This window comes from Ailuropoda melanoleuca, chromosome 5 (assembly GCF_002007445.2).
Source record: "Ailuropoda melanoleuca isolate Jingjing chromosome 5, ASM200744v2, whole genome shotgun sequence".
Classification (NCBI taxonomy): domain Eukaryota; kingdom Metazoa; phylum Chordata; class Mammalia; order Carnivora; family Ursidae; genus Ailuropoda; species Ailuropoda melanoleuca.
Window position 1 is genome coordinate 5,213,569 of NC_048222.1, and position 20,617 is coordinate 5,234,185.

General features: G+C 39.7%; 1 long non-coding RNA gene across 2 annotated transcripts in view; it reads right to left on the bottom strand.

Annotated features, from left to right (window-relative positions):
- The window catches only part of LOC105234804, a 308,636-nt gene that overhangs the window by 14,350 nt on the left and 273,669 nt on the right, over positions 1-20,617 (bottom strand). The window contains exons 3-6 of one of the 2 annotated variants that reach the window (XR_004625354.1): positions 14,490-14,551; positions 4,336-4,435; positions 3,740-3,845; positions 1,783-2,907 (exon numbers count right to left, since the gene is read on the bottom strand). This is a non-coding gene — a long non-coding RNA (uncharacterized LOC105234804). Of the gene's footprint in view, positions 1-1,782; positions 2,908-3,739; positions 3,846-4,335; positions 4,436-14,489; positions 14,552-20,617 lie in introns of those variants that run through there. The other variant, XR_004625355.1, reaches the window with a different exon arrangement.

Consider the following 20,617-nt stretch of genomic DNA (forward strand, 5'->3'; position numbering starts at 1 on the left):
TATTGCTTCAGGCCAATAGAGACAGGACAGATGTGTTATTTGGAAAAACACTGTTGCAGGAAACAACAGTATGCAAATTATGCCTCTTCTGTGCACTTCAAGACCCATTTTTAAACTGGTAAACTTCTTCAAGGTGACAAACTGACATTTTGAAATAATTTCTCTCATTAGACTACACTGACTACAATTCAGGCTTTTTAACAGAAGACCGAGGAGATGAAAACCGTCTTCCGTAAGCATAGAGTGATCACTTCTACCTGGGATTTTTTTTCTTTTTTTTTCTCTCAAACAAATCTAGACAAATACACAGTGAGATAGAGCAGATAATGAGGAGTGTAAGTGATTCCAACAGGGAACTTGCACAACAAATCTATATTTTTCTTTTTGAGAAAGCCACAAAAACTCAGCTTGGGGTCATGTTTTATATAGAGGTTTGCACAATCTTTGCAAAAGTACAGGGTTTTTTTAAAGATTTATTTATTTGAGAGAGAGAGAGAATACCAGAGTGGGGAGGGGCAGAGAGAGAGGGAGGAAGAGTTTGAAGCGGACTCTATGCTGAGCGCAGAGCCAGACGCAAGGCTCGATCTCACAACCCTGAGATCATGACCTGAGCTGAAACCAAGAGCTGGATGCTTAGCCAACTGCACCACCCAGGTGCCCCAGATATTTAATCTCAATGAATGTTTTCTCCTCATTTCCACTTATAAGAACATCAGCTGAATGACTTTCTCATTTACATTTATTTATTTATTTATTTATTTATTTATTTATTTATTTATTTATTTTGGGGGGTGTGGAGGGGCAGAGGGAGAGGGAGAGAGAGAATCTTAAGCAGGTTCCATGCCCAGGGCAAAGCTGGACACGGGGCTCAATCTCACGACCGAGATCATGACCTGAGCTGAAATCAAGAGTTGGATGCTTAACCAATTAAGTCACCCAGGAGCCCTAAAAATATAGGATTTTCTAATCTAATTTCCTTGTATAGGTAAGAAAATTTAGGGCTAGGGGAGATGAGTTTCCCAGATCAAAGGGCAGTTACATTAGAACTCAGATTAGAGCCCAGTGTCTGGCCCTGGAGTCAAGTTGCTATGTCTCTGCCGCCCCATCCTGCTCTTGCACATGGGTCCCCATGATACATAATTTCCGTGTAGGATTCCCAGGACGTGACCACCCAGAATTCTGCTGGCAGTTTATGCCCCCACTGGCCTGTGTGGTGTTTCTCTCTGGCTTGGCGATCTCAGTTCACTTGTCAAGACATCTGTGCATCCCATAGGGCTGGGCCAATAAACTCTTCCCTCTGGTGAGCCTTGCTTCCAAAGGATCTGTAACACAGCATGCAGCAGGACATAGCAGGCAGGGCCAAGCATGGTCTTTATTTATTTTTTATTATGTTCCATTAGCCAACATATAGTACATCATTAGTTTTTGATGTAGTGTTCAATGGTTCATTAGTTGCATACAACAGTGCTCAACACAACACGTGCCCTCCTTAATACCCATCACCCAGTTACCTCATCCCCCCACCCCCCTACCCTCTGAAACCCTCGTTTTCTTTCCCGGAGTCCAGAGTCTCTCATGGTTTGTCTCCCTCTCTGATTTCTTCCCATTCAGTTTTCCCTCCCTTCCCCTAGGGTCCTCCATGCTATTCCTTATGTTCCACGTATGAGTGAAACCATTTGATAATTGTCTCTCCCTGCTTGACTTATTCGACTTAGCATAATCCCCTTCAGCTCCATCCATGTCAGTGCAAATGGTGGGTATTCATCCTTTCTGATAGCTGAGTAATATTCCATTGTATATGCGAACCACATCTTCTGTATCCATTCATCTGTTGAAGGACATCTCGGCTCCTTCCATGGTTTAGCCATTGTGGACCTTAGCATGGACTTTAGAATCTGATAGCATGGCTGTCATCCTGCTTCTGTTCATACGATTTACCTAAGTGCCACCCTTTCTTAAGCCTTCTGAACTTCAGCTTCCTCATCTTTACAAGGGGAGACATCATAGCTACTATACATTGTTGGGATGGGGACCAAGTAAGATAATGCATGAATTGTATTTATCACATGCAAGATGATGAGTAATTCACAGCAGTTTGCTACTGCTGTCCTTAAACTGTGGCCAAAAGTTTGCACTAGGTTTTCTGAGTTGTCATTTTCATTGGCTGCTGTTACGAGAATATATCTTCTCCAGGGGTGCCTGGGTGGCTCAGTTGGTTAGGCGTCTGACTTTGATTTCAGCTCAGGTCATGATCTCAGTTGGGCTTATGGGATCAAGCCCCGTGTTGGGCTCCACACTGAGCAAGGAGTATTCTTGTCCCTCTCCCTCTGCCCCTACCCCCAACTCACACACACACTCTCTCTCAAATAAATAAATAAAATCTTTAAAAAGAGAGAGAGAGAAAACATCCTCTACAGAACATGAGAAAACAATCTACTGGGAGCATATTGGGAACAATAAATTCCTGATAAATCATCTTCACACAAGCAGAATGATTGGAATAGACAAGGGATGTTAAGGGGAATAGAAAAGCATTCTTTCTGTATGTTGTTTCCACCCCCGACATTCTATTTTTTTTTTTCTTTTACTCCAATAGTTCAGTAGGCTAGATCCAGCTCACCTTCAACAATAACCTTGACATGATGCTTAGGAGTCCCCACCCCTGTATTAGTCAGGGTTCTCCAAAGAAACAGAAGTCAGTCAGAGACTGACTTGTCCAAAGTAACGCAGTTCCTCATCCATACTGAGCACCCTATGCTGCTGATTGCAACCCAAGGCGCGAGACAGCTGCATGATGACCAAGAGCCACAGGCTGAGGTTAGGACTGATGGACTTCACAACAACCCAGGAGGACTTGCAGGCTCTTTTTTGGTTATCAGATTAAGTAATTCTTCTCCATATGTGTCCCTATTTGGAAAATAAGAATTAATTACTGCATTCCAAAACAAATTATCACAAAATCCAAGTTCACCGACACAAAAACATCAAGCCTACAGGTACAAAGAAAAAGTCCTCTTGCAGGAGCAAAATTTAGAGAGAGGAGTCCACAAGATTACACCCACTTTTTATTTTATTGAAGAGTGGATATACAAGACCGTATTAGATTCAGGTGTACAACATAGGGATGCCATATTTCCATACTTGATGAAAAGAACAAGACCACGTCCACTTCTGACAGCAACTGCAAGTTCAGGGATCCCTAAGACCACTGTTGGGTTCCATGATTAGCTAGAAGGCCTTCAATTATGCTTCAGCCACACTGTTATACTGCTTGTTAGAATTATCACAGTTGAGAGATACAGATGAAAATCAGCCAACTGGAACGCGATATAGAGCAGAGTCAAAGAAAGTATGAAATGTGGAGCTTCTGGCTGTCCTCTCCCCAGGGAGTCATGATCCACTTTACTTTCCCAGCACTGATGTGTGACAATATGCATAGAGTGTTTCTAAGCAGTGGAGCTCACTCAAGCCTCACTGTCCAGAGATTTCACTGGGGCTCTGTCACCTAGGCATGACTGACTGCCCAGACAGCTGATCTCAGTCCCCAGCCCCTTTGGCTCCTGCATGATACAAACCCCACCATAAATCACATTGTTGGTGTGGCCCAAAGCTTTCACTCCAAATGGCATTGTTGCCATCTGGCTGGCCGAAGGCCTCCAGGTAAACAGAAGCACTTCTCTCAGTGTCAACTTTTTGACAACTTTTCTAAGACAAAACATTCTAAGGGCTTAGAGATTACCTCCCAGGAAACAAGGTCAGAGGCCAGACTTCTCTCTGGGGAAGGCTGAGTTCTTCACTCCGCAGCTGGCTAGTTGGCTTTGCCTGAGGTTGCTCCCCTGTAGTAACTTCACAAAAAAGAAAATCCGTAAGTGTGCTTATCCATGAAACAAATGTTTCTTAAGCATTTATTTCGTTCTGGTCTTCTCTGCAATGTCTTCCTGACATTGTCTCCGTTAGTCCTCACTACAGCCATCTGCGGTGGGCACTCTTTTAATGGCACTTTCGAGATGAGGGAACTGAGGTTTGCCTCAAATTGCAGAGCCGTGGGTGGTGATGACGTAATAAACAGGAGGCACGTGAGTCCAGAGGGATAATGAGAGGCTGTAAGAGTTCATGCTAATTCTCATCATACTTCAAACATACTGCCTTTTCCATGGGAAGTAGGTCTCCACAGGCATTTGCACAGCCAAAAAAGGCAAGGTCACTGAGTGGAAATTGTCCAGTACTGCCTTTCTGTTCCACGATATATGTGAATTCAGATGGCCACAATAAGTGACTCGTCTTGCTACACATTTAACACAAAGAAATAGAAGACAAAAGGACATGAAGACTTACCATGAGCTCATGGTGCCTTGATCAAAGAAGGCTTCGTTGACAACAGTATTTCAAATGGTCTTTTTGTCTGGCATCCCAGAGATCTGTGCACCCTGGGGCACTGCACAATGATAAGATTCTCGGTGAGTGAAAGGCATGCCTTTCTTCATAAAACAGGATAAGGGCAATTCTGAAAGGGGAGGTAGGAAGACCAATGTTTGGGTCTTCCAAAATACATGCCTTGTCAGAGGGAAAAATTTAGAAAAGAGAACACAGGGACGTTGGGAGCCTGAAAATGGTTTCCCTTAAAACACTCCCTGTGAGCATGTGCCATGTGAATCTTCACGTGCCCCAGGATGCCTTGATTTGGTACCAACTCGTCTGAATGATCCCATTTCGTTAATTTTAAATTTGGAGGTAAAGTTTCCATTAACTTGCTGTCTGACCAATGGTGTTGATATTTCATAAATAAATTGGGACTGGAGTCCTGAAAACAGACTGCACATATGAGGAATTTAATGTGAAATCCAGCCAGAGGGAGTCTGACCAGACATGGGGAGAGGAGAGCCTTCATTTTTCTGAGGAATTTTGATTGAAGAGATGTGGCCCCATGGGTGCTGTGAGAAACAGGCCCCGCCCCAACCCAGGACAGGGCAAACAGTGCCGTCTACCGTCAAGTAGCATAACGGACGGGTGTTTCTACCCACGACCATCCTTCCACGACACAGTGAGATCTCCAGGGGGGCCAGCGGTTCCCAGCATAGCTGTCGAGGAGCAACACAGGCCAGTTCCAGGCAGCAAAAGGTGCTCTTAGTGGAAAAACGTGGGTCGGCCCCCTCTTAGACCTGTTTCTGTCTGAGTAGAAAATTCCTGGGAAAGGAGGGAAGGAGCTCGGGAGAGCAAGATGGCGAGCATGAGCGATGGAAGGACTATGTGGGTCTGGAGCCATTTTTAGGACCATTTTGTCCCTCCACGTCCCTCTGGTGGGTGGTCTTGGAAACATCAGTTACAACGGTGATTTTAAAGAAATATAAAATACAGATGTTCTCCCATTTTACTGCCTGTAAATTTTATAAACAGGTAATTGTGAAATTTAATATGTAAAACTGCCTCATTTAGAGGATTGTTTTATAGTGATTAGAAACTAAATGATCTTTAAAGAAATTTGGCCAAAACGCTGTCAGAGAGCCTCACTGTACCTACACTCTACAAACACTCCGGCTTTCTGTTTTTAATAGAATTAGAACGGCATCAAATCCACACCAGTATAACGAGTTGAAAAGTGAAAAGTTTAGTTAGGTACCTAGTTGCACAATTCCTATAAAAACAAAAGAAAATATTCTAGGTTTGGGAGGCGTTGGCTTTGGTTGGTGCTGCCTTGGCCCACAGGACTGACAGAGCTCTTTGACCATTCGGTTTTGTGTCCCTGTTGTCTATACCACCTCATAGATCACAGTCCTTCGTGTTTGGGGCTTGTATGGTCCAGAAGATGCACATGGACCCTCTCCTGGCACTGGTGTACAAGGTAACTTTTCAAACTTCTCAAACTTTTCATTTAGAGGGGGAGGCGTACTCCCCACTTACAGGATGGGAAGTTTCCATATCACAGGGAACCCCAGCATCAGCCGGTACCGCTCAAATAAAGTGGAAAAGAAAACCAAAAAGAAGGTTGACTCTCAGCACTTTCCTCAAAGGGAGGGGTGTATGTTCAACGTCCTTATTATTGGCACCTATAATTAATACCCGGCCAAAGTACATTTCTAGTAACATGTGGAAGGGTGCGGTAGAGGAGGGTGGGAGTGCAGGCCTCAAGGTCACGGGTAAGGGCTCTGGGAAGGGAGGGTAGATGTGTTTCAGACTCTACTTGGGAGAATTTGCCTTTGTTTCCAATTCATGGCCTCCTTTAGTCATGACATAGCATAAATAGAAGACGGAGCTTTAAAAAAAAATAAAGAAAGAAGGCAGGATGGTTTTGTTTCTGGAAATGCCTTGAACAAAGCATGTGTTTCTGTTTAATACTGGATAAGCTCCAATTGATGTCTAGATCCTTGTCAAAATGTTTACTTTTCTGTGGGATTTTTTTTTTCCAGTGGGGCATTATGAAGCCACGGCTATCGCGCTAGGCTTCAAAGTTGCGGCCAGCTGCCCTTGCAAAACCATTGTTGCACCCGCTGCCCCATCCCCGTTCAAACTAAATCTTCCTTTAAAAAAAAAAAAATCATTTGGGGACTGAAAAAGATCAATCTAGGTACAAAACCAGAAGAAGCTGATGAAGAGTTGAAGGAAATTCACTGAAACAACTACTGAGACAACAAATATTGAAAACATGAATGTTTGTTTTCATTGGGATACTCTGCATGATTTTTTGGTGTCATGTACAACAACAAAAATAGCTTGTTTTATTTTTAAGCAGTTGTGAACTCCTGACTTGAGTATGCACAACCCCTGCAGGGGGAAGTTCAAAAATGAAAAACGCGACCCTATGCTATCTGGGTTATTTTATTCAATGCCACAGGCCTGTAGAAGGTAAAACACATATGCCCTGAATTATAAATATGTCAAGACAATAAAGGAATAAACCTGAACAGTTTTATCTTACATTTTCCCTAGAAAACTTAGCCCTTAATAAAAGCCACATACTACGATGCAAGAGACTATGGAACAAATACGAAGAAAAAAAAGTGTAGATAACAGCTCTTTAGTTACGAAGATAAAAGGATTTTGTAAAAATAAGTGAAAACTAAAGCTTCTGAGAGTCACTGTAAAAGGATCCGATTTCTCCCTTTCCAATCTTTAAAATCCTTTAGATCAATTTCTTTCAACTTCTGGGTAAAAGACCCACTTTTCCATTCCCCCGTGGAGTGCTGAAATTGGATCCCCAAGTTCTGGGCTTTGGTCTTGCCCCTCTCCCTCCTTTTGACTGGAGGTTTGTGAGTTAGTGTTTGATGCTTTAAAAACTATCCCCAATGGTAGTGGCTTAAGACAACAATTGATTATTAATTCATGATTCTGAGGGTTTTCTGGCTGGTTCTACCCCTTGGCTGTCTTGCTTGAGCTGGTAGAGCGAGGCTGACCTCATCCACACGGCTGAGGCCTCAGCCCAGCCTCGAGGAGGCCTATCCAGGCTGCACCTGGTGCCACAAAGATTCCCAGCAGGAAGAAAGGAAAAGAGCATTGCACAAGCACCCGTCCAGCCTGTGTGTGTACCGTGTTTGCTATTGTTCCACTGGCCAAAAACAATATGAGTCAGTACGGTTACAGTGGGTATAGACTACATAAGGGAATCTATACAGGGACTTGTGAACGATGTGAGGAGCGTGACTGTAACAATTTGTCACTCTAGGCTAGTCAATTCACCTGCCTGGGACTCATTGTCTTCACCTCTAAATTGGAAAACATAGTAATTTGCACTACTTTTAAAAACTGGAGAATTAAATAAGAAAATATACATGGAAACGTTTGAAAAATGAAGAGAACTCTATAAATTGCAAAATATTATTTCGACAAAGAAATCTGTATTGTTCTAGGTAATCCCCCCACCCCACCAAGTGTGTTTTAGGTTTTTACATATGTCCCAACCACTTTTAAATAATTTCAACCCAATAAAAAATATCTTAAACTTTTTTGTTTATTTTAAAACCAAATCATGATTTCTTTTTAAGATCTTATTTGTAAGTCATCTCTACCCCCAATGTGGGGCTCGAACTCACAATGCCAAGATCAAGAGTCACACACTCTACCAGCTGAGCCAGTGAGGCACCCCCCCCATTCACTGCTTTTTTTTAACTGAATTTTTAAAACATTGAATTCAGTCACCAGAGTTATCTTCAGCAGAAAAAAATCTGATGTCATCTAATTTAATGTTTACAGAAGTAAGACTCTGTCTACACAACGCCAAAGTATCTGGTCAATTTAACAAAGTTGGTTTTTATAAGGCATCTGGAAGTTTCATCTACCTAACACCAGTGACTGTGAATTTCTGCTGTGCAATTGGACTGTTTTATTTCATTTTTTTTATAGGGTGTTACAGCTGCCTGCTTAAGAGCTTTCATTATTCTACAATATGCCCTGAGATTAAAATGCCTTTCGCTGAGAAAAGACATTTTCTCTGCCACACCCAAGAATCTCTTCTACATTTAAGTCCCCCTAACAAAATAAATGAAGGGCACTTAGAGCAAACGAGAGACTAAATAGAAAAAACAGTATTTTGAGTCACAACTGCCACAGAAAGGTGGGGTGTTTTCTCCTCCTCTTCCCCTCCTATGTTTAAAGCATGGGAAATGAGAGCTTGCTGAAACATCGTAGTAGCATTCCATTAGCATCGTCACCTTAAATTAATGAGAAAGGAGCCGGAACAGCAATGCTGATTAGTCCCAAGTAGAGTTTAGAACTCTAATTTCATAATTTGGTCCCCAAGTTCAGGGAGAACGAAGAGGTTTGGCAAGATGTTTATATTTGAGGCTTTCATTTTTTTTTTAACTTTTACTTACTCATATGTCACGAAATTTTAATTTATTAATGCCCACTGTCTCCAGGAAGTTGAAGCTTTATAGAAAAAGTTTTGTGTGGGGTACCTGGGTGGCTCAGTCGGTTGAGCATCTGCCCCATGATCTTAGGGTCCTGAGATCAAGCCCTGCATCCGGCTCCCTGCTCAGCGGGCAGTCTGCTTCTCCCTTTCCCTCTGCCCCTTCCCCCAGCTCAACCTCTCCCTCTCTCTCCTCCCTCTCTCGCAAATAAATAAACAAAATCTTTAATAATAATAATAATAATAATAATAATAATAATAATAATAATAATATGGTGACTGTTCATTAAGGGACAACTGGAGCAGTTCTCACCTTAGCACCTAACACTATCCAGCGCAGACAACTTCTTATCACTTTTTGTTCTCCCTTTTTTCCTCTGGTCCCTGTTTGACCCATTTCTCTTCAGCTTTTTTTTTTTTTTTCTATTTTATTTCCCAATGACGTCATTAGCTGCTGCAGGATTTCTTAGCAAACACATTGGTTTATTGTAAACTTGAGTCATGTTCGATGATGACGAGTACTTTGAGATAACGTACAGTGTTATATTAGTTTCAGGTATTAATGCGGTTTTCATCACAACAGGGGCACTCCTTAATCCTCATCACTTATTTCACCCGTCCCTCTACCCACCTCCCCTCTGGTGACCATCAGCATATTCTCTATAGTGAAGAGTTTGTTTCTTGGTTTGTCTCTCTCTCTTTTTCCCCCCTTTGCTGGTTTGTTTCTTAAATTCCACATATGAATGCAATCATATGGTATTTGTTTTTCTCTGACTGGCCTATTTAAAAGAAAACACTCTTGAAATAGGATTATCCTGTGGCTATATAGCTCTTCACCTACAACTTTCTTTTTTTTTTTTTTTTTATTTTTTTTTTTTAAAATTTTTTTTTTTTTGAAAAAAAAAGACAGTCTCTTCAATAAATGGTGCTGGGAAAATTGGACAGCTACATGCAAAAGAATGAAACTTGACCACTCTCTCACACCATACACAAAAATAAACTCCAAATGGATGAAAGACCTCAATGTGAGACAGGAATCCATCAAAATTCTAGAGGAGAACATAGGCAACAACTTCTATGACATCGGCCAGAGCAACCTTTTTCACGACACATCTCCAAAGGCAAGAGAAATAAAAGATAAAATGAACTTATGGGACTTTATCAGGATAAAGAGCTTCTGCACAGCCAAGGAAACAGTCAAAAAAACTAAGAGACAGCCCACGGAATGGGAGAATATATTTGCAAAGGACACCACAGATAAAGGACTGGTATCCAAGATCTACAAAGAACTTCTCAAACTCAATACACGAGAAACAAATAAACAAATCATAAAATGGGCAGAAGATATGAACAGACACTTTTCCAATGAAGACATACAAATGGCTAACAGACACATGAAAAAATGTTCAAAATCATTAGCCATCAGGGAAATTCAAATCAAAACCACACTGAGATACCACCTTACGCCAGTTAGAATGGCAAAGATAGACAAGGCAAGAAACAACAATTGTTGGAGAGGATGTGGAGAAAGGGGATCCCTCCTACATTGTTGGTGGGAATGCAAGTTGGTACAGCCACTCTGGAAAACAGTGTGGAGGTCCCTTAAAAAGTTAAAAATTGAACTACCCTATGACCCAGCCATTGCACTACTGGGTGTTTACCCCAAAGATACAGACGTAGTAAAGAGAAGGGCCATATGCACCCCAATGTTCATAGCTGCATTGTCCACAATAGCCAAATCATGGAAGGAGCCGAGATGCCTCAACAGATGACTGGATTAAGAAGCTGTGGTCCATATATACAATGGAATATTACTCAGCTATCAGAAAGAACATGGACGTCACCTACAACTTTCTGCCTTGATGGAGAGTTTTAGCTAGGAATTTGCTGGGCCTCACTCATGGGTATGAAGTTTAATATTTAGGAAACATAAGCACTCTAACGTCACATATATAGACTAAGTCAGTACATAGGAGTTTTAATAAAGGGTAAGTGCAGCACAGTTACAAGGCCCCACATGATCACCATACTTTAATTTGTTGATATTACCAGCATCTAATAGGTTATGCTTATATTTTTGAATCACCACAAGATTAGAAGTGCTAGCAACAATCAAATTTGGAGAGAAAAAAAGATTTAATTCTGTCTAATACAATTTTGGCTTAAGTATATAATTCCTGGCATTCTAATTCTTTGAAAATGAGTAACACTGCTAATCAATAATTCATTCACAACCACATTATAAACTGAGAAGTATAATTCTTCTGCTTTAACTTTTTGATCCTATGCAGTAAAATTAGATTACACTAATTATGGTCAGAAACAAGTGACCATTATATTTTTAAATCACAATCTCCTTCTAATCCCTAAATTCAGCTGCATCTTCCATATCCGACCACCTCGAAGCAACCTATTTATGAGCCATAAGGAACTTGGGCTCCATCCTCAGACCTGGCAATGGAGCCTCTGCCCTAGACGTTGCTGTAAAAAGCCCCACAATGCCTCACTTCCCTGGGACAAAAGGAATGTTCTTGCCCAGGGCCTATGCCTTCATCCTTCAAGAGCTGGAACCCTAGGATTTCCTGCATCAAGGGCCGTATACCCTTTTCCAAGGCCAGGGTAGGGAAGTTTGGCTTTAGGGCAGATGGGCAGAGAGTTCATCCCTAGGCTCAACGACTTATGCATCTTTCCAGCAGGCCACCCGTAGGAGGAATACACCTAAAGATAGGAAGATACAGAGTGTGGCCCAGAGGCTAGGCCTCCACTATTGCTCTCACCTGCCCCTCCTCCCCAGAACACAGAGTGAACCTACAGAATTTATCACTTTTCCCAAACCTTCAGTGCCCTTGTGGGTTTAACGTCTTTGCATATGCTCTTCTCCAAATCTGGATTTCTCTCCCCTTTTCACTCCCGGAGAGGTCTCCAAAAGATCCAATTCCACTTCCTTTTTGAAAATTCTCATAACTTCTCTGGACAGATTGGTTGTCTTCTCCTTGGGTTACTGTAGCCTGTTTTACTAATATTTACCATAGAAATTAACACATCTGGCTATAATTATTTATTCACATATTTGCCTCCTTCTCATGAAAAATTTAAGGCCAGCAAGACTTACATTCAAATAGTGATGCTTCATAAATATTTAATAAATAAGTGTTGAATTAAATGCACTAAACACATAGTGTATTCATACACTGGTTATCAAGCTCATTTCTCATGCTAAAATTCTTCAGGCTATGTCTTAGTATAGTATTACATTTTTATTAATGTAAAGGAGTAGAATGTTAAACTCAAAATTAGTTATTTTCCAAATGTGGATAATTCTAAAAATTCCATCTATAGAAACAAACTTTTTATATATAATGTAGTCCTCAATAAAAACTGTTGATTAGGGGTGCCTGGGTGGCTCAGTCAGTTAAGGGTCTGGCTCTCACTTCAACTCAGATCATGATCTCAGGGTCATGAGATCAAGCCCCACATCGGGTCTGCTCTGGCCATGGAGTCTGCTTAAGATTCTCTCTTCCTCTCCCCCTCTCTCCTCACCTTCTCTCAAACAAACAAACAAAAATTGTTAATATGCTTAGCATGGCTTTAAATGGAGAGAGATGCTCACAATCAAAAATATAACCAAGGAAATACATCATATTCGTATGTTGGATGCATCCATCAAATCAGCTGTGACGAAGCACATTCAAGTCAAACTAGAATGTCCCATCCTAGAGAAATAAATTCAAGTTGATATAGTTACTGTAAACTGCTCCCCTGCCATGCACAGAAATGGGAAATATTACCAGAGGAATCTTGCGAGGTTCAGGATAGTCAAGAAACTTGCCCAAGATCACAGTGGGAGTGACACTAAGACAGTCTCGGAGGCAAAAAGATTAAAATTTGGGAGCCACTGAAATATGCATGGTAAATGGGCAACTGGAGCCATAGGGGAAATGCTGTGAGGAGCAGCTGGTCGGGTAGAAGGACAGAAGAACATTGAAGGGGCTGGACAAACAGAGGAGCTGATGCAGGAGATGGAGAAGGTGGCATCAGAAAAGCTGGAGAAGAAAAAAGAACAGGAATGTTCCAGAAACCAAAAGAGGGAGAACTGCATGAATGCAGCTCAACATTACCAGACTTTCTATACACATCACACAGTGGACCGCAAGTAGGTCCTGACGTGCATTTAGAAGGTCTCTGTCAGAAATTCACATCCAGACCAAAGCCAGATTTGATGAGCTGGTGAATGAATGTAGGAGTAAAGAAAGGAATCTTTTTAGGAGGCATTGAAAGGAAACGCACACACAAGGTAGAAGTTTGAAAGTTAAGTTCCAAAGTTGTTCTTAACAGTGTGTGTTTTCCACTGTCATGGAAGCAGAAGACAGTCAAATAAAGCAATTTTTAATATGGTATAGTTTTATTTGCTAAAGCCACTGGCTTCCTAGATTTAGACAGCAGAATCTTGGTCGTTCTAGACTCTTCATATTCAGTGTTTGGTCAGCTCCGTTAGCATTTCCTGGGAGGTAGCTACAAAATCTCAGACCCCACCCCAGAATCTGTCTTTTAACAAAAACTGCCAGTGATTTAAATGCATTTTGAAGTTTAAAAACCATAACTCTAGATTCTACCGTCGATAACCCAAGAGAAATCTTATCTGTTAGAGTTTTAAATTTTTTAAATTTACTCTGTATACACACCAGAGCCACATCTAATTTATTTGTAAATATCAGCATTGCTCTTTTTCAAATCCTGTAATTAACTAGTTTCAAGTTATACCGTCTGCCTCGAGTAATGAACATTTTACTCTTAAATTGGAATGCAGTCACATCCATGCGTTGAGATTGTATAGATTCACTTGGGTGTGGCCCTCCCTGCAGGTGCAGTGTTTTTTACCCTTCTCCAATTCAAGCCATTATCCACTTTCCAAAGGCAAATACTTTACGGATTTCTCTCAATAATGATGCTTCTTTTCCTCAAACCTATCCCAGCTTACGTCATAGACACATTGTAGCAGAATAAATAAAGGGCTTCACGGGGTTCGTTTTATATGGGATGTAGCTGAAGTCATAATAGCAGAGAAGGAGAAATGACTGAAGACCAGGGAGAGGATGCCATAAAAGGAAATCACACACAGAAACAATCCCTGTCTGCATGATTCCAATATACACAAATTTCAGTTATCATGGTTTAGTGAAATACTACCAGTCTCCAACAACAGGGTTCAAATTTCAGTTACTGCAATATATCAAATGTGAGTAATCACTTGAAGTTTAAACTTTGTTGCTAGCTCTTCAATCCACAAATCTCTATGCAAAACATAGACATGCACCCTATCCCGTGACCAACCATGGCACTTCTGTCAAAGTCTGTTGGTGATTGATCACTGTACATCTATTATTCTGTGCACGTACAGACAGAAAAGCATGTCGTTCCATTGCTCCCTGTATCCCAGTGAAAATCCCACTTAACATTCTACAAAAAAAAGGACAATCAAGAGGGAAATGGCCCAACAAAGATGAAAGTAGAGCAAAGACATGAAAAGCGCTAACACTGGAAGTTAAATTGGAGTGTTTCATGCATGGCTAGCCATGGGAACGTTGACCCTGCTACCATTTGAGAGATTCCAGACATATGACCAATAAAAACGTAGTGAAAGAGGACTTACCAACAAACATGAGGAAACTAGTTGTGATGAAAAGGATCGAGTTGTCATAGAGGAAGTGACATCTGTAAAACATAAATTTCACAGTAAAAGAACACTCAGTGATATTTCATGACATCGAAAGCACAAAGGATGAAATGTCAGAAGGTGATCCAAACTTAGAAAGAAGTATGGCAATTTGCCATGGCCAAGAAGACATGGTTTCCATAAGTTACATGATGAGAAAGCAAGCATGGTTCAAACTACTCTTGACAAGTTTTTATAAAGGAACAAAGCACTTTAATTCTCCAAATTTTTGTTTCAAATTATAAAATACTAAATAGAGTTTTATTGCTTTTTCATTTCCCTATACATTTATGACTGAAAGTAAGAAAGTTTTTAATGTTTTAGCAAAAAAATTAGTAATGGTCACTGATAAAACACAATTTTTCCGATTGATTATTAAAACTCCTTTGTGTATGTTCAGTTTGCAAGGTCATTTTTACAATCCCTCACTACTGTGCAGAGGATTGTCAGTAGAGATGATAGGTAGGTAGGTAGTAGGTAGGTAGATAGATAGATAGATAGATAGATAGATAGATAGATAGAGAGGTGGAAGTAGAGATTACAGATAGAGATATCTAAAGAGAAGAAAATGGTCAAAATGAATTCGGACATAGGGTAACTCCTTGAACTATCTTTTTTTGAGGCTTTTAAGTGCCAACCAAGATCAATAAAGAGAATGCTTGCAATAAAGAAGCATGCTTGCATATATACATGCACTGCATACCTAATTATGATATTAACATGTATAAAACATGAAGATTTGGGGGTGGCTAGCTGGCTCAGCCAATGGAGCATGTGACTCTTTATCTTGGTGTTGTGTGTTCGGCACCATTTTGGGTGTAGAGATTGCTTAAAAAACAAAAACCATACCACACAAAAACAAACCAAAACATGCAGATACCGAGTATGGATTTATCCTTTAACTTAGAAACTGATTTACAAGGGACAATTTCATGAGAGTTCTGCCAGCAGTTCTTTGTATATATCGAGGGAGACTCCTTTGCAAGTGTTACTTCACTACACGTGATAAACGTAATCCTAATTTTATATACATTCTAGTTTTCTAAATTAAATTATACTCAGACCCACAAGAGAAAACTTCTAAGAACAGAGTATCACTATTTCACCTATAAAATTAAAAGCCTACATAAAAATATATAACCATTTTTATATAAATTTCCATTGGATCTATAATATTTCATATAAAGTAAGTAAAAATGAGGTTGGTCTTATTGACTGTTCTTAATCTGTAAGGCACAGAGTGTTTAAATGCATAAGAACATGAAATAAAGATATTACTTGGTTTGCAGAGATTATCAAATTATAATGGGAAATTCTAATCTAATCATAATGTGAAAACAATTCCTAAAAAAGGTAGAAAACAATAATATATGTATGCTAAAGGTGAAGGAATGCAATTAGTTTAACAATGAACAAAACTATCCTTTAACCATTAGTTACCTTTTTTTTAAAGATTTTATTTATTTATTTCAGAGTGAGAGCCTGTGCATGTGCACACGAGTGGGGGAAGGGTAGAGGAAGAGGGAGAAGCAGACTCCCCACTGAGCAGGGAGCCCAGCCAGGGGCTCTATCTCAGGACCTGAGCAGAAGGCAGACACTTAACCAACTGAGCCACCCAGGTGCTCCATTAGTTACTTTTCCATATTAAATTCATATTTGTTTTGCAGAGTTTCTCAACTGTTAAGAAACTGGCAGTTTCTCGATGGCTTTTCATTCTATAAGATAGAGTTGCTATTGGAAAGCCTTGAATCTAGGTGGGCCATATGACAAGTTCTCACCAGTTGATTTATGAGAGAAAATTGATTTTATCACTTTCAGGTCAAGGTGGTGAAGAGGCCAGTGCAACTTAACCCTTCAGGCAGCCAGAAGCAGGACTTCTAGGATTTGGACCATAGCAGAATCACAAGACAGAAGAGCCTGGATCTTCATCACAAAGAGAAAAGCTGCCTGACAACTGGGAACACCCACATTAGCATATAAATGAACAAAATATATTTATCACTTTTTTACACCACACACAAAAATAAATTCAAAATGGATTGAAGGTCTAAATGTGAAACCTGAAACTATAAAAATCCTAGAAGAAAACACAGGCAGTAACCTCTTTCACGTCGGCCATAAAAACTTTTTTCTAGATATGTCTCTTGAAGCAAGGGAAACAAAAGCAAAAATAAACTACTGGCACAACATCAAAATAAAAAGCTTCTGCACAGTGAAGAAAACAATCAACAAAACTAAAAGGCAACCTACAAAATGGGAGAAGATATTTGCAAATGACATACCCAATAAAGGGTTAGTATCCAAAATATACAAGGAACTTACAAAATTCAACACCCAAAAAAACCAAATAATTCCATTTAAAAATGGGCAGAAGACACGAACAGACATTTCTCTAAAGAAGATATACAGATGGCCAACAGACACATGAAAAGACACTGAATATCACTAATCATCAGGGAGATGCAAATCAAAACTACAATAGCATATCACCTCATACCTGTCAGAATGGCTAAAATCCACAACACAAGAAACAACGAGTGTTGACGAGGATGTGGAGAAAAAGGAACCCTCATCCTCTGTTGATAGGAATGCAAACTGGTACAACCACTGTCGAAAAGAGTATGGAGGTTGCTCAGAAAGTTAAAAGTAGAGCTACCCTATGACTTAGCAATTGCACTACTGGGTGTTTACCCAAAGAATACAAAACCACTAATTCAAAGGGATGTATGCATTATTTACAAGAGCCACGATATGGAAGCAGCCCAAATCCCCATCAATTGATGAATGGATAAAGAAGAAGTGGCATACATACACAATGGAATATAATTCAGCCAAAAAAAAAAAAAAAAGAATATAATCTTGCCATTTGCAATGAATGGATGGAGCTAGAGAGTATAACATAACCAAAGTCAGTCTAAGAAAGACAAATACCACATGATTTCACTCATATGTGTCATTTAAGAAACAAAAGAAATGTGCAAAACAAAAAAGAGAGAGGGAGACAAATCTAGAAACTGACTCTTGACTATAGAGAACAAATTGGTGGTTACCAGAGGGGAGAAGGGTGAGGGGATGAAATAGGTGATGGGGATTAAGGAGTGTACTTGTGATGAGCATGGGTGATGTATGGAAGTTCCAAATCGCTATAATCTAAAACTTAAAAAGCCAAAACACCCACTCATTATGACTGAAATGGTGGGGTTTGTTTATTACTATGTCTAATAATATCTATAAAAGAATATTGTTTCTTAGGTACCATAACCACATACTTTCTAACCCAGTGCTATACGATAAAATGTTCTACGATGGAAATATTTCTGCCCTGTCCAATATGGCATCCACAAAACACCTGTGGACATTGAAGGAATAAACTGTTATTTATTTAACTTTAATTAAGCTTAAATGTTAATAACCATGTGTGTTTAATGACTACCATAACGGGAAGCTCAGTCCTCATCTTTAGTAATACCATTCCAACTTTCAACAGGATATAACACAGTTTTCGCATACCTTCCTATCTACTAATAGTCTGTGTTCCTGATCTTGAAAAGTTGACAAAAGTAAAGGTAAATTTTGGTTCATTATATTTTTTTTTCTAAAAAGAAAGAGGATGATTAACAACTATCTACATCTATTATCTCCAAAACATATTTTATTTTTCCTTCAGAAGCACATTTGAAGGTAATATTGACCATTGATCACCCCTGGGGCAGAGGGCAGGGGAGTGTCAAAAAGTCTGGAGAATCATATTCTTTGCTACACAGGGTCAACTCCTGCCTGTTGGATAAATATTGCAACCAATACTCTCTTCCTTTTCCCTCATTTTGTCAATGAAATTACTCAAGCCACCGAGTTATCCAGAGCTACAATGACATGGATTCTAATGTCAATTAACGTAAGTGAAATATGAATATGAGGGTTCCTAGAAATGCACATGGCCAAAATCTCTCTCTACTTTTTACAGTATTTCCATAACCACTTGGAGTACCTGTATGATCGTGAGGTATAAACTTCGGGACCTCCATTCCCTACAAACCCTTTGCGGTGAAAGCACTGTTGATGGTGTAATTCATATCATTCACTCTTGTCCACTGTTTGCTTGACCACCATATACTTTACTCCTGCCCATGCCCCAAAGTCCAGCACAATGGCAAGCATCATTTGCACCTGGCCTGAGTGCTGGGGCATGAAACACTTTCTGCACTCTGGCAAAGGTGATTAGTATAGAGAGAAAACTGGAGTAAAGCAAATCAGATTTTCTCTAGAGACACAGTATAAAATATCAGTTTTTGAATCAAAGGGTAAAGCAATGAGTAAATTCTGTTGATTTTAAGGCTTTGTGATTGTTTACTATTTTTCTCTTGGCAATTTCAGATGTTTAAAAAGAGCATTTATTTTGAAAAATTAGTATTTATCACTGTTTATAAAGATACAGAACAAACAAATCTAACCAAGATACTATCCAAAAAAGGAAAAAGGAAAAAAAAAAAAAAAACAGATGAGGCCCTTGTCAATTTTTAATCGGCAAAGCAAAGAGCATCACACTAATAAAATTTAATTAAATCATTAAATATTTAAAATGAATTTCTAACTCTAGCTTATGGAATGAATTCCCTTTTATGTATTTGAAACCCTATTATGAAGTCTATACATAAAGCAAAATCAAATGTAAAACCAAACAATTTAATGTATCCATCCCAATCAAAAATTCCATTTCATTTATCCTTCCAAAATCTAAATCACCTCAGAACACTACGTCACTGTTTATATTTCCCTCACATCAGGAAACACATAACAAAACACAGTTACAAATACATTGCCCACGACGTGGCTGTACCTTACAAAATATAACTCATTCACTTTACATGTTTCATTTCATTTCAATAACAAGGTATAATAACATTGTCCAATTTTCAATGAATGTCAACTTTCTGGTAGAAGATATATATATATTTTAATGACTTCATTTTTTTATATCACTGACAACCAACCACCCATACATGTGTATGTCTTCAATGTCCTTCAGACAAGCATTTCTTACAGTGAGTAGTTACATGTCTTTGTAAGGAGTCAGATTCATGATTACGTTCTTTGGTAAAGATGCAGTGTCTTAATGTTAATTATCACATGGATTCGAATACATCTATCAGGTAGCTGCATCTCTTACAGAATACTATATATATAGTAAAAACTTAACATAATGATGCTAGGCTACCAATGCAGTAAATACCTATAAATACACAAATACATTACAAAAGTCACAAGTACCCCCCTCGCCAAGCAAGGGTGGAAGAGTGGGCATTCACTCATTTGTTGGCAGGCACCCTGAAACTACATTAAGGTGGCTTTAGCGGGAAGCAGGAACTATACCCCTTGCTAGACCTAGAACGTTGGTAACTATGGAGATCGTTTCTCCCTTTGAAACTTTCAGGCTCCCTCTGAATGACAGAAATGTTTCAGCCCCCTTAGTGTGGCAGCAGAAACCCAAGCCGTCTACTTCCAAGCCGCAGACCTCCCTTCTCTTTGATCTGCCCACCAGTGATCTCTCAGCATCCCATCTGTGGCCCAAATCACAAACTCCACTCATTTTTTTTCTGCCTCTCCCTTACAATCATCCAAATCTGCTAATTCTACCAAAACGTCTTCGAACTTCTCCATACTGTCTTCCTTTCATGACTTCCTGAGCCCAGCCTCCATGACCCTCCTTGCTCGCCCTGCAAGGAGCCCCCTGGTCTCTCCCTGGGCTTTCCTTTTGTGCATTGCACTATGCTTTAAACCCACTTAAGAGCTTATGTGAATCCTATCTTTTCGCAATCTCCGTAATATGTTCATGGGCTTCCATGCAGAGAAAGCAATGGAAATCTTTGTGAGGAGGGGTATCATCTAAGGGCATTGAAGTCTCTTTCAGGGAAATAATCCCACAAACACACCACTTAAAGCAGCTGCCTCACCTTAAAATGAACAATTAAATTACCAAAAAACCAAAAAAAAACCCTCCAAAAAATCCAACCCTATACACAGTTTTGTTCTCTTTTTTAATTCTTGGGCAGACATGGTAGTTATAC